A 14,693-nucleotide genomic window follows, 5' to 3' on the forward strand; every position below is an offset into this window, starting at 1 on the left:
CTGTCGAGGAAGCTCACAATATGGGATCCAGTAAGGATAAAAAGGCGAAGAACATGGAAAAAGGAGATCATTCCTTCACAATCTGGATGCAGAGCTATGGGCAATATATGGGTTTAGTGATTGGTGCATACCCCAAAAGGGGTTGGCATATGGTTTCCCATATGAATAGTTTTAGAGGCAAAGGCCCTTTTGGGTGATGTGGCTACTATTGCCTATGATAAATTAATGAGAGAATGAGCATAAAATAATAATCAGGCCAAGTGGGATATAAAAGACCATGACGCATGGATCATGAAGGTGGGCCCATACGTGAAAAAGTTTGATCAAGAAAAACGAAAAGCAGTTTAGTAGGAGGGTGGGCGAGTTGCCTGCTGGGAATTTAACAGGGGCACATGCCACAGACATAGATGCCGATATGAACATTGCTGGGAGGCATGCGGAGGCAATAATGAGAAACAAGATTGTAAACATGCAAGTTTGGGCTGGAATAGTAACCTAAGATGCAGGGCCATTGTAAGGATTTCCATCAGAATGTCTATGAAACATTTTTCAGAAGTTACAGAAATGTTCTTTATTATTGTTTTAAAGTATCTGAAGAAAAAACAGTCAGGAAATGGGACCAATATACCCCTTGGCATTGTCAAGAACAGGCAGTTAGATGTATGCAATTGTAATAGATTCTTTGGTGATATTTCAGCCAGCGTTTTTAACCATGATGTTTCCTTAATAGCAACCTGACCCACACCTTAGTTGGAATACTTCTTTTTGTGCACGGCAGCTTCCTTTACACAATCACAATCCAGCATCTGTGTAGCATTTTATTAGTAAGATCATAGATAAGTATTTTGTATGTGTCATAAGTGAAAAGGTCCGGAAAATATGTGGATCATGGAAAAGTTTCTGCTAGATTATGAAGCCAAGTACAGGTTTATCTACACATGCTCACAGAAATGTAATGAAAGTAACACCATGAGATCAATCACAGCACAGAACATGACCAATTATTAATGGACTCCCAAGTGTACTAAATCCTAGTTTTATCATGTAGGTGCATGCTAATTTAAGAGATGGCCATCATGCAACATCAGCTGGAAAGATCACTTTGACCATTTACGCACTGGGAACTTCACTGCCCCAGCTCGCATGCAGGAGCACAAATTGGGGGCAGATGAGGTACACCAGGTCAAATGCTCTCCATTGTGGGTGTAGGAAGAGGTGGGGCAACCTGTCATGACTAAAACTCCAGCCTGCAGCCCGGCATGAAACCTCCAGTGCGTGAATGGTCTTCCTTGTTGACTTCTCCGCATCATAAAGTGGCAAAGCAACAGGACATCAGATTTTTATTCTTCACTCGGATGGTTGGAAACATACAGGGTTCAGCGATGCAGTTTCATGTAATAATGTGAATATATTTAAAGATGAGGATACAACAGACAGATGAAGATATAACATGAGAATCAGTCTGCTGAGCATATTTCTTGAGTCGCTTTTCCATAGTTTCCACAGTTTTGGTTAGATTGCAAAATTGCTAGAGAGAGAGAGAGAGATTGTAAGAGCAGGATTATAGTTTACCATCTGCTGTAGTTCTGACAAGCAAGCATATATATCTTTTGAAGAAATGATCAGTTGCATGGGACAGCTGATGCCCCTGAGATTTCAGTGTGCTACCTGAGACAGATGTCTCAAACTTCAGTATTAGGGCAAAAGCACAGTGTGAAAGTCACGCTATCTTGAACCAATTTGAAACAACAAAAATTTAAGTAAATACTATATGCTTAAAGGTTAATGTTAGGAATGCCAGGCTGCCATAGGGTCAAATTGTGGGCAGAAATTACTCTTGACAACACTTGTTGCCACAGTTTCCTAACGTCTGGAGAACAGTAGGCTTTTGATGGCATGGGGACAAAGAAGGTAGAAGGCCAGACCAAAGTCTGGACAAGGCAGAAGTGTTTTGTGGCTCCTACCTTAAGGCATTCCCTTTGTTGTTAGGTTCCATCATTTCTAACTCATGGGGACTTTATGAACAAAGGCCCATCATCCAGCTCTAAGGAATGCCCTACCTGAGATAAGATAGGCTCCCACACTTCCAGAGAATGTACAAGACAGAAATGTTTGGGAGGCCTTTTTAATAAAGGGATTAGAAGCATAGCACAATAGAATAGTTCAAGAAGGGGCACTTTATAAGGGAATAGGATTGTAGTTTAGGTTGTTTATCTTCTTGATTTTAGTGCATTGTGTTCTACTTTTGCAATCCACTTTCTGCATTCTTATACTGTCATGCTTTAGACAGCTTTTAAAAATTTGCATTATTTTTTTCATTCCTACTCCAATCACATCATTTATTAAATATCTTACACTGTCTCTTTAAAAAAGGATAATCTGCCTTGAGTCCCAGTAAGAATTCTAGTCCCTAATAATAATAATAATAATAATAATAATAATAATAATAATAATAATAATAATAATAATAATAATAATAATAATAGCAGCCTTACTTTATGCAACAGTTGCTTCCATCCTTACAGTGTCCCAAGCTAAACTGAAGAGAAGAACAAGTAGTAACTCCTGGTTTACAGTTACCTCCCTTCAAACGGCAAATGAAGACAGTCATTTCATAACAGAGCCCTGGAGGAAAAGAAAGCTGAAAGTACTACTGTCATTACCATAAACAACACTACATGCTCAATCCAAAAATGTTTCCCACCTGTCACGAGGAGGACAGGAGGTGGAATGCTTGCAAATGAATGGGCAAGGGAAGTTCAAGCAGGCAGCTGGCAGAGGTGTGCAGACATGGGTTCATGTCATGTCTGCCAAAATGCCTAGGCCCTGGTAGATATCCCATCCCAAGGTGACATAAGAACAGGATCTAGTGAATCAGCCCAGTGGTCCATCTCTCCAGAATCCTTGCTCACACAGTGGCCAACCAGTCCTTCTGGATGCCCAATAATAGGGCAATAACAAGACTTCCCCAGTTATTCACTAGTATTCAATGGTCTACCACCTCATAATATGGAAATACCCATTAGTCCCCTTAGCTAGTAGACACTGTCATTCTTATTCTCCATGAACCTATCTTTGCCTCTTTTAAAGTCATCTATGCTCATGGCCATCATGACACCTTCTGTCAGCAAATTGTACATTTTAATCATTTGCTAGGTAAAGAAGATTTTCATTTTGTCCCATCCTTAATCTACTGCCCATCAGCTTAATCGGATGGCCTGGAGTTCTAGTGCTTTGGGAGAGAGAGAAAAAGTTTTCTTTGTCAACTCTATCCACACTGTGCATAATTTTATAAGCCTCTATCATCTCCTCCTTTAGTTGTCTCTATTTTAAACTGAAAAGTCCTGAACTTTTCAGCATTTCCTCATACCGGTGTAGTCTAGTGATTCAGTAGTAGTTAAGAATGGTGGGCTCTGATGTGGATTCCCCATTCCTCCATGTAAAGCCTGCTGGGGTACCTTGGGCCAGTCACAGTTCTCCTAGCCCCAACTACCTCACAAGATGACTTTTATGAGGAAAGGGAGTGAAAGCGAGTGTAAACTGCTTTGAGACTGCTTTGGGCAGTGAAAAGTGGAGTATAAAAACCAACTCTTCTTCTGCACCCCTCTAATCATCTTGGTTTCCCTCTTCCGTACCTTTTCCCAGCTCTGTAATGTTTTTTCTGAGATACAGTGACCAGAACTGCATGACAAATCTATATAGAGCCATTTTATTTTCAAATGCTTTCCTAATAAAGTCTGACAAAGAGTTTGCCTTTTTCACTGTGGTGGCAAACCAGGTTGACACTTTCATTGAGCTATGTACCCCAATCCCAGGAAGTGGGACTTACAATAGGAAAGCAGGTTATGGTCTGAGATGCCACCAGATACACAGACCTCCCCACCCCAGTTGTGTGTGTGCATACTCACAACATCGGGGCAATCCATGAGTACTTGTCTGGTGATTATAGCAGAAGTAGTTTATCTATACCCCACTTTTTACTACCCAAAGGTGTCCCAAAGCAGTTTACAAATACCTTTCCTTACCTCTCCCCATAACAATCCTCCTATAAGGTAGGTAGGTAGAGCTCAAACAGATCTGCTTTGCAAAAACAATCTTTAGAGAACTGTGATAGCCCAAGGTGATCCAACTGGCTACAAGTAGAGGACTGGTTTGTTCTCCAGATCAGAATCCACCACTCTTAACCACGTTGACTCTCATTCTGGAATGAAATTTTTGACTGATTTTGTTTCACTCTTCTTATTTCGTACAGATCCCTGTCAAACTTCTTATACATTCATTCTTATCTTCTTTTCTGGTTCAAACATATTACCTTGAGTGGCCAGGAGAATACATACAATGACAGAGGACAGAAGTACCAAAGGCTTCATGGTTATTTTGCTGAGAATTCCAATTCCCTTTGGATCAAATGGATCAAATGCGTGGATTCTACGGGAAAAGAACTTAAATGAGATGAAGTTATTAATAAGTGTTCTAAATAAAAATCATTTTGAACACACATTTCTGAGATCCAGTTCTTATATATTGCAAAGAGCTGAAACATTTTAGGCAAATTTAAATCAAAATCTAAAGAAATGCTTACATTTTCCCTAAAATTATTATTTTTTCATTAGAAACTCAAAACATTGCTTAACTTTCTTTAAAGGAGAGATGTTCTCAATATCATTGGAGAAAACATCCTCTTAAAAAAAAAAGACATGTTTAAAACATTTCTTTTTTATGTTGGCAAGAGAATGTGCAATCCACCCATGTAAAAGTTCATGAAAATGGATGATAGCTACTGTAATGTCATTCACTCACAAAAGTAGGCACTGCTGCCGATTCCTGCTAGCAGAGATCAACGCTGATCGAACTTCTCTGTGGTTGGTACAATATTCCTTTGCTAGCAGAGGCTCCCGAGACTCTTAGGAGAAAGCAGCAATGAATAGCCTTCGCTTAGACTCTGTTGCTCCTTATATGAGCACAACACACATCTCCCTCCTTCCTTGTCTCACATTCACTTTTGCTCAGCCTCTCAGGAGAGTGTAGCCAACAGTGATACCGATTCAACAGAGAGGCACAAAATTCGTGCTGCCTCCTTCTTTAAAATGTGCAGTTGTAAGCCATGTGTTTGCAAACTCCCAGATGGGAGACCCCTCCTGTTTTTTCCTGCCATCTCATCATGGCTTTTTGCCTCCCAACAAGGTGGCAAGGGAAAACAAGTTGAACTTCTCCCCCCACTCCTTGACTTGCCAATCACAGCACATCAGTTGTCTCGGGGTCCCAAATTTTTGTCCCTTCCATGCCCCCAAATTACTTTTTGTTTTTAAAAAAGTGCACTTCTGCATTGCTATGCGGTATCACCACATTAAAGCATCCAACCCCCCCCCCCCTTTTGTGTGTGTGGATTCTTGGTGATTTGGTCTATATATTTGTTCCGGTAGATTTGTGAGAGGCTGCACCTGATAACTGGCCCTGAACAAGGATTGTATGTAAACATTAAAGCTTAAGAACAAAGAGCTTTATCCTTCATCTCAAGGTAAGCTTGATCAAAACTTGACCCAGCCCCTGGACTGCCTTGAGTTGTTGACAATGTCATGTGGAAGCAGCACAAAAACCTGCCAGCAATCAAAGTCTGTCCAGGGGCAAATTTCTCATGCAGAATTGGTGTGACTCTGTGGCTTCAAGAGATGCTCCCTGTGGTAATGTAGACTGACTCCTGGTTCAGTGCTTGGAAGCTGCAACTGATGAACTGCTACTGATCCTTTGGCTCATCCAAGCAGAATCCTGTAGTGTTGGCCCAGTTACTTACCTCTGCACACTCTTGGCTGGCAGTGCCCGTCTATGGCAGTGACCTGTCAGGAACTTACTCAGCAAGTTAAATACTCCATCTGTTCCTATATATGTCCTACACATATTAAAGGGGAATGAGGTTAGGCTTTTAAAGCTCAACCTGTAATCAATCGGCAGATATCAACTCAGACATCTAGAAATTTAGCTGCATGGAAGAACAGGAACAATTATGAGCCAGGTGTCTGCTGAAACCTCACACCCCTCGTGTCTGCCCACGGAGTAGCTGTGGCTTCTTCAGCAGGGGCTTCTTCTCAGTCATTATGCCCTCAATCAATTTATTTTAAATACAGTTTTTAGAAGAAATTGTGTGCAGAAAGGGAGAGAGCACTGTCACAATGAAGGCCAGTAAATTCAAAATGCATGCAGATAGGGAGAGAGAGAGAGCATTGTGCCAATGAGGACTAATCAGTTCAAATTTTGTTCAGATAGGGAGAGAGAGCACTTTCCCAATGAGGGCCAATCAGTTCAGAGGGTAGGAAGGAGGCAGTCACCCCATGACCTTTCCTGCCTGGCCTTTGGGAGATGTGGTGGGTGGGTATGTGGTTGGGAAGGAGACAGCCCACCCCCACAGCCTACTCAGTCTGGCCTTTGAGAGATGTGGGGGGGGGGGGTCAGCTCACAAACCCGCATTGCCTTCCCTGCCTGGCCTGCCCTTTGGGAGATTTGGTGGGTGGGAAGGAGGCAGTCTATCCTCTAAGGCGTTCCTCAAACAACCTGGCCTTTGGGAGATGTGGGGGAGGGAGCAGGAAGAAAGCAACCCCTCTGCCATATACACAGTAGGGTTGTGTGCGGCAGCATCAGAATCAGCCATTCCAGGCCAATGCAGCCAGCAGCACACCATGGGGAGTTCTGCGCCTGCATGTGTGCACCAAGTTATGCACCAGCGCCTGTGCCTCCCCTCCCCCACACAGTGTGGCACTGGCTGCATCGGCCTGGAATGGCCAATTCGGACACAGCCACACACAACCCTAATACACAGCCTATCCTGCCTAACCCAGCCTTTGGGAGATTGAGGGGGGGCAGGAAGGAAGCAGCCCACACCCCATGGCCTTCCCTGCCCAACCTGCCCTTTGGGAGATGGGTGTATAGGAAAGAGGCAGCCCACCCCCCTCTGTGGCCTTCCCCACCCAGCTTGGTCTTTGGGAGATGGGGGGGAGGGGGCCGAAAGAAGGAAAACTCTCACAGCCTTCCCTGCCTGGCCCAGCCTTTGAGAGATGTGGAATGGGTGGGGAGGAGGCAGACCCCCCCCCCCTCGCAGCCTTTCTTGTACAGCTTGCCCTTTGGGCGATGTGGTTGGCAGGAAGGAGGCAGTCCATCCCCTATGGTCTTCCCTGAGCAAACTGGCCTTTGGGAGATGTGGGGGCAGGGAGGGGGCAGTCCCACCCCTCCATGACCTGCCTGGTCTGGCCTTTGAAAGATGTGGGGATGGATGCGAAAGTGGGGACAGTGGGGACCTTTGTAGACCCTTTCATATGGGGGTGGAGGTAGGAAGGTCAGTGCCCCTCCAAACCAGCTGTTTTCTCCAGAAGAACTGATGCCTTCCTTCCCTCCTCCCTTCCCTCCCCTCCCCCAACTTTCTTTCTCTGTCTCTTTCTCCTTCCATCCTATTTTTCTGTCTTTCATGTTCCCAATGGTTTCTGGGTCCCCACTTGTAAGTTGGCAACCCAGCTGGCTGCAGATAGAGAAGGAGTCAAGTATTAAACCCAGCTGTTGAGATTTGGGCCTGCTACTTTTTAACCTCTTCACCACACTAGATCTCGAGGGGGTGGGGGTGGGACTCAACCTTTTTATCACCGGGGACCACTCAATGCCGGGGACCACTCAGTGCCTTTTACTGAGGCCCAGTGGGGGGGGTAGTTTACTCCTCTAGTCTCAACCACTGCCCTAGCGCTCTATGATCGCTCTGGTAATGTTTAAACATCCCTTCAAAATAAGATACAGAAACGCCACAACAATGAAGTGTGTTGTAAAGGGCTGGGGGAGATGAAGTAAAGGGCCGGGGAGGGGGAGAAGGCGTCCTTCGGGGCCCACCTCCAATTAGTCGAAGGACCACATGTGGTCCACAGCCCATGGGTTGGGGATCGCTAGGTGGGAGGACCAGAACCCAGAAAGGTCACAGTGTACATGTATGTGCTAGCACCTGTTGAGTTCCTGGGTGCAATGAGCTTTGTCTCCAGTCCTCCATAATGCTCAACTTAACACACAATAGAGAAAAATTCCATTGTAGACTGTTCTTCATGAGAGAGTTTGGAATGTGAAGATACATTTATTTCAGTAGTAGCCACCAGTGTTCTGAAATAAAAGCAGGACAGAGAGCTATCAGGTGTGTTTTCTCTATGTCCAGTTAAACCAGTCTTAATAATACAGTGAACTGAATAGCAAGAAACAGTTCTGCTGGAGATAGGAAAAGTCCACTCGGGTTGGCATCTTTTCCCCAAATGTAGCTAGCTCTATATCCTCACAGCACTGTCCTGAGCAGTGTTGCATCCTTCTAAACTTACTGACTTCAGTGGCCTTGGATGGTGTAAATCTGTTTAGGATTGCACCGATAGTGACTTTGAACATGGAGGTTCTATTTCATTGTAATGGATTACAACTGCTGGTGTACCTCTTCTCTACGAACACTCTATTTCTGCCTAGCCATGATGGCATAATGGAATCATTTCTCAATATCAGCAGGTGACAGGGGAGTGGGGCAAAAGGAGAATGATTTTTCCCTTTGTAGCCTTCTTATGAACTTCACAGGAAAACCTGGGTGTAAACTGCACGGAGCTTTTATTCCAATCCCAGATCGATTCAGTCCCTGCCCTCTACACAGAATGCGATTTCCGTTTGGTTTTGGGGTGATTTAAATTTTCCTTCTGCAGCAAGAAGGATTGATCCAGAGTGACCCTACCTTTATTCTGCGAAATCTCAGACTGCTGTTAATCCCGAATAAAGAAAGATCCATGGTAAAGAACCTCTGATAGGCTACACCTGGTCATGTGACACGCTAGCCTTAAAGGAGAAGCCCCTAACTTCTCTCAACTTCTGTCGGTCCTGGATTTTTCCTCCCTCCTCTGCCTTTTTCGATCCTCTCCCCCTCCCCTCCAAGAAAAGAAAGAGGCTCCCTGCTTGGCTTCTCCCCCCCCCCTTCAAGAAAAGAAAGAAAGAAGCCCCCCCCCCCACCTTCAGAGCCTCCCTAACCACGTGCAGAAGACTTTCCTGTTTCAATGGGGAGGAAGGGGGAGAGGAAGACCCGAGTTCAAAGCGATCTGAATTCAACAGGATTGACAATGGAATAAAGAAAGTAAGTGCAGACTCTGCCCTAGGTAGCCATTACAGATGGCTTATTGTGAACTTGCATGGTTCTTTTAATTATTCTTTGACTGATTATGCACAGGATGGGAAGGGCAGGTCAGTGCCTGCATGATGGTGGGGCTAATCCCTGCTTATGCATGACACCTGGCAGCATCCAGGCCCCCTCCCAGCCTTGGCCCACTTTAGGGCCTCTGATGACCTATGCCAATGAAATACTGATTTTTCTGCATTCCTTTCTTGCTGCAGTGGGCATCCTGAGCATACAGAAAGAGCCAGGCCTTCAAGACCCAACTCCTCCCGCCACCCACCCATGTTGTCCCCACAGAAACACAAAATGCCCTGTTCAGCTTTGCAGGGCTGCAGAGCTGAACGGGGTGTTTCTACAACCCCCATGATGGTGGGATAGGGGCATGCTGCTATCCCATCATCCTGCAGTGGGACCCCCATGCCTCCCTGACCTCCCACCACTGCCACTGCGAGATGGACCCTGTGCACCAGGGGATTTCTTCCTGCGTGTATACATGGGAAGTGGCAGGGCATACTGCCCCACTGCTAGGAATCAGCACCCACACACAGCAGCCAGCCATGTGCATAATTGGCCAACAATATGCTTCCAGTTGCCCATTATCCAAGAGGAGTAAGAGCATATTCTCTGCAGGGAGAATACAATGTGCAAAACTTATACATTTTGTTGCACAATGATTATAATGAAAGAAGGTTTATAATAGGTGGTATAGGTACATTGAGCCTCCAGTGGCCAGGGTGGTAAAGCAGCTGACATACTGTCTGAAGCTCTGACCATGAGGCTGGGAGTTTGATCCCAGCAGCCGGCTCAAGGTAGACTCAGCCTTCCATCCTTCCAAGGTTGGTAAAATGAGTACCCAGCTTGCTGGGGGATAAAACGGTAATGACTGGGGAAGGCACTGGCAAACCACCCTGTATCTGCCAAGAAAATGCTAGAGGGCATCACCCCAAGGGTCAGTCATGACTCGGTGCTTGCACAGGTGATATCTTTACCTTTACCTTTTACAGGTACATTATTTTGAAAGTAATGGTCACAAGGTACATAACCCATGAACCCCTTGCTTCATAGAAACAATCAGTAAAGTAATCAAATATTTGAGGACTTAGTGCAGTACTGTGATGCAGTCAGCCCCCCCCTTCATAGAATCATAGAATCTTGCCCCCAGATCATCTTCGTCGCTCTCCTCTGTACCCTTTCAATTTTATCTACGTCCTTCTTGAAGTGAGGCCTCCAGAACTGCACACAGTACTCCAGGTGTGGTCTGACCAGTGCCGTATACAATGGGACTATGACATCTTGTGATTTTGATGTGATGCCCCTGTTGATACAGCCCAAAATGGCATTTGCCTTTTTTACTGCTGCATCACACTGCCTGCTCATGTTTAGTTTACAATCCACAAGTACCCCAAGGTCTCGTTCACACACAGTGTTACCTAGAAGTGTATCCCCCATCCAGTAGGCATGCTTTTCATTTTTCTGTCCCAGATGCAGAACTTTACACTTATCTTTATTAAATTGCATCTTATTCTCATTTGCCCATTTTTCCATTGTGTTCAGATCTCGTTGAACTCTGTCTCTATCTTCCGTAGTATTTGCCAGTCCTCCCAATTTGGGGTCATCTGCAAACTTGATGAGTAGTCCCTCCACCCCCTCATCTAGATCATTAATAAATATGTTAAAAAGTACCGGGCCGAGCACCGAGCCCTGAGGTACCCCGCTACTCACTTCTCTCCAGTCTGATGAAACACCATTGACAACAACTCTTTGGGTGCGGTTCTCTAACCAATTCCCTATCCACTTAACTATCTGAAAATCCAGACTGCAGTCCTTCAACTTATCCATCAGAACATCATGGGGAACCTTGTCTTTTAAGTTCTTTGAAAGATGAATAGATTGCATTTACAGAAAACTTTTCCCTTGGATTGTAAGATTTTGTTTATCTATCAAAGCTCTCATCCATAAACAGACATGATATATAGTCAGATCTATACACAATGCAAGGATACTTTCCTAGGCATGGTATGACCCCCTTCTTCAATTCCCACATGATCATAAAAGGAATATATATATATATATATATATATATATATATATATATATATATATATATATATATATATATATATATATATATATATATATAAAGTGTCATAAACAAACTATATTTTCATAACATCCAGTCAAGGTTGGAAACTTCATAACCTCCCATCAACCATTCAGGATACCCATTTCCACCTCCCTATGCCAGAGTCCCGCAGCCACAAGCTTTCTACGTGGTATTTGGCTGTATCTCTCTGCCTCAGCCATACAGCTCCCTCTGGGGAGCAGAAAAAACAACATTATGAAAGAACAGCCATCAGGAAAAATCAACTGTATTGTGATTGTCACATCATTCATGGTCAAATCAAGAAATAAGCACTGGACAAAATATTCTTTACCCACTCTTTAAATTGATACAGGTTCCAACAATGTAGTTCCCAGTAATCAAGTAGTCTATTATCACTGATGTGAAGAACCTGTTTCTGCAGGTTAAATTCCTTTGAGGTTCAAATGAAGCCCTTCAGGTCTGGATATTCAGCATGATAAAAGGTAGGAATCAGAGCTCTGTTTTCTAGTCTGGACTAAAAGAGAGAGAAAGTGAATTAGATCATAAGAAAGAATAGGTCAGTGGGCATAGGTCATAAGGTGAAGAACAATATTGTTTCCTCTGAGAAAGCTAGGAAAAAATTGAATATCCTAGCTGCTACAGCTGCAAGTTTGATAACCATGTATAGACATGTATAGACATGATATCAGGAAAAAAAAATTTCACAGTCAGAGTAGTTCAGCAGTGGAATAGGCTGCCTAAGAAGGTGGTGAACTCCCCCTCACTGGCAGTCTACAAGCAAAGGTTGGATACAGACTTTTCTTGGATGCTTTAGGATGCTTAGGGCTGATCCTGCGTTGAGCAGGGAGTTGGACTAGATGGCCTGTATGGCCCCTTCCAACTCTATGATTCTATGATTCTAAGATTCTATGAAAGCATGGCTATGTTATTACTTTGATGGAGAAATCATATAATGCTAGAAGATTCAAACATTTGAATGCCACAGAAGAAACCCACTGATCATGATATAAACCTGGGTCTCATCCGACAACCCTACCTTACTGATATCATGATGATGATGTCAACCATTCAGTTGTGTCCGACCCTCGGCGATTCTATAGGAAAGTCTTCGCCATGCGTCCCTGTCTCTAACTGCTTCTTTTAATTTGTTCATGGTCATCCCTGTATCGGCTTTAATCGTGTCAAGCCAGCGGATCCTTTGGTGACCATGTTTCCTTTTGCCACTGACCATGCCGAGCAATAATGATTTTTCTAGCAAGTTTGATCACATGATGTGTCCAAAGTAAGTGAGCTTTAGCCATAACATCTTCCCTTCCAGTTGGCTTGCTCCTCTCCAAAACCATCTTGTTGGTAACTTTGGTTGTCCCTGGTATTCGCGGCATTCGTCTCCAACACCGTAATTCAAAAGCATCTATTCTCCTCCTGCCTTCCTTCTTCAGGGTCCAGCTATCACATCCATTCACATCCATCGTACTTCTTTACAAATGTGGAAACTTATACATGGTTGATAATGTATATTTGCATTTATTTTAGAATCATAGAATCATAGAGTTGGAAGGGGCCATACAGGCCATCTAGTCCAACCCCCTGCTCAACGCAGGATCAGCCCTAAGCATCCTAAAGCATCCAAGAAAAGTGTGTATCCAACCTTTGCTTGAAGACTGCCAGTGAGGGGGAGCTCACCACCTCCTTAGGCAGCCTATTTTGTGAGTTCCTAAACACATTTATCAAACTCTAGCTATTATTAGTAATAACAATAGCAAATTACGGAAATGTTGGGGACAGGGTGCAAACCTCCCCATTGTGAATATCCCTAGCCATTACCAACTCAGTCCAGCTCTTTTTCTTAGTATTATTTAACCTGTTCATGGCTCAGCAGCACTAGCTCACTGCCAATTTGGTAATTCCATAAACTGACTTGGTTGCAAGCTGGGCTACAACAATGCACATAAACTAGTCAATCCAGAAAAGAGCCACAGCTTCTTCCTCTCTTTCAAGTACTCCACCTAACATCAGGCCTGCCCTAAGAAAGCATAATATCCAAGTCACCTGTGGTTCCCCTTGCCCAGCGGTTTTCAACCTTCCTAATGTTGCGACCCTTTAATAGAGTTCCTCATGTTATGGTGACCCCCCAACCATAAAATTATGCAATGTTCTTTCACAGAAATGAAACCAAAACTGACCAATGGTGTGAAGATCCATTGTTCATGATTGCATATAATTTGTATATAATAACTTGTATATAAATTGGCGGGCACTTTCAGGAGGAGCGGTGCTCACCCTGCTGCAACCTCTGTGAAAGGGTCGTTTGACCCCCAAAGGGGTCCTGACCCCCATGTTGAGAACCATTGCCTTAGACAGTCTGGCTACCTGAAGGCAAGGTGGGTTCTCCATCTTTGGAAATTTTTAAACAGATGCTGGATAGCCACCTGACAGAGAGGCTGATTCTGTGAAGGTTCAAGGGGGTGGCAGTTTATAGTGGATGAGTGATAGGGTTGTGAGTGTCCTGCATAGTGCAGTGGGTTGGACTAGATGACCCAGGAGGTCCCTTCCAACTCTATGATTCTATGATTCTAAGGCTTGCAGATCACACACAATGAGCAAACATGTAGGGCAATGTAATGGACAAGAAAAAAAATACTCTGCACATTTGTTCATTTGGTCTTTAAGGAGAGAGTAGGGACTCCGGGGAACGGTAGAGGACAGGAAGGCCTGGAGGATCATTGTTCATGGAGTTGCGATGGGTCAGACATGACTTCGCACCTAACAACAACAACAACAGCGCATTGCAACAGATTTTGCCTTACCTTTTGCAACAAATAGTAGAGTTGTTGCATTTTCCAACAATGGTATCAGGAGAAGTGCAACGATTGGAGTCGATACATATATGTCCAGACCCAAAGCAGCGAAAGAAGGAATTTATAGCATAGAGTTCTGAAGAAATGTAAATAACAGGAAACATAATGTTGTTGAACAAAGTAAAACTCATCTGCTAACTCCCCAGTAACCAGCTGCTGAGCACCACAGCTCAAGCATTCTGCCTTGCCTGTCTCTGTTATCCATCTTGAATACATGACCCTGCCTTGTAGTGTGTCAGATTATTGGTTTACCAAGGACAAACTGTGAAACCAGATTCAGAATGCTGCATATAGTTTTGCTCGCCCAGACTTAAAAAGAATATTACACAGGGCTAGAAGAAATGGGAAATCAGACTGAGCATGAAATTGGAACATCATGCCTAGGAGTAAAGTGTTGGGCTTTTCTTTTTAGGGAAAAGGGCTTTTCTTTTTAGGGAAAAAATGTGATTAAGGGTTCTAGGGCAACATGACAAGATTTTATAAAATTATCTATAGTTTGAAAAAGGAATATATACATTAAAAGCAATTGCACTAAAAGGGGGGCACCATATGAATTGAGAACAATAACAAA

General features: G+C 43.8%; 1 long non-coding RNA gene across 2 annotated transcripts; it reads right to left on the bottom strand.

Annotated features, from left to right (window-relative positions):
• Positions 1 to 1,323: 1,323 nt before the first annotated feature.
• LOC143834919 (uncharacterized) lies at positions 1,324 to 5,059 on the bottom strand. 2 transcript variants are annotated; one of them, XR_013229938.1, is made up of 4 exons: positions 4,801 to 5,059; positions 4,313 to 4,442; positions 2,496 to 2,625; positions 1,324 to 1,528 (listed from the first exon to the last, which is right to left on the bottom strand). It is a non-coding gene; the product is annotated as an uncharacterized LOC143834919 (long non-coding RNA). The 2 variants fall into 2 exon arrangements; XR_013229934.1 differs by having other exon boundaries at positions 4,313 to 4,428; positions 4,801 to 5,057.
• Positions 5,060 to 14,693: the final 9,634 nt, after the last annotated feature.

Source organism: Paroedura picta, chromosome 1 (genome assembly GCF_049243985.1).
Source record: "Paroedura picta isolate Pp20150507F chromosome 1, Ppicta_v3.0, whole genome shotgun sequence".
Taxonomy (NCBI): Eukaryota; Metazoa; Chordata; class Lepidosauria; order Squamata; family Gekkonidae; genus Paroedura; species Paroedura picta.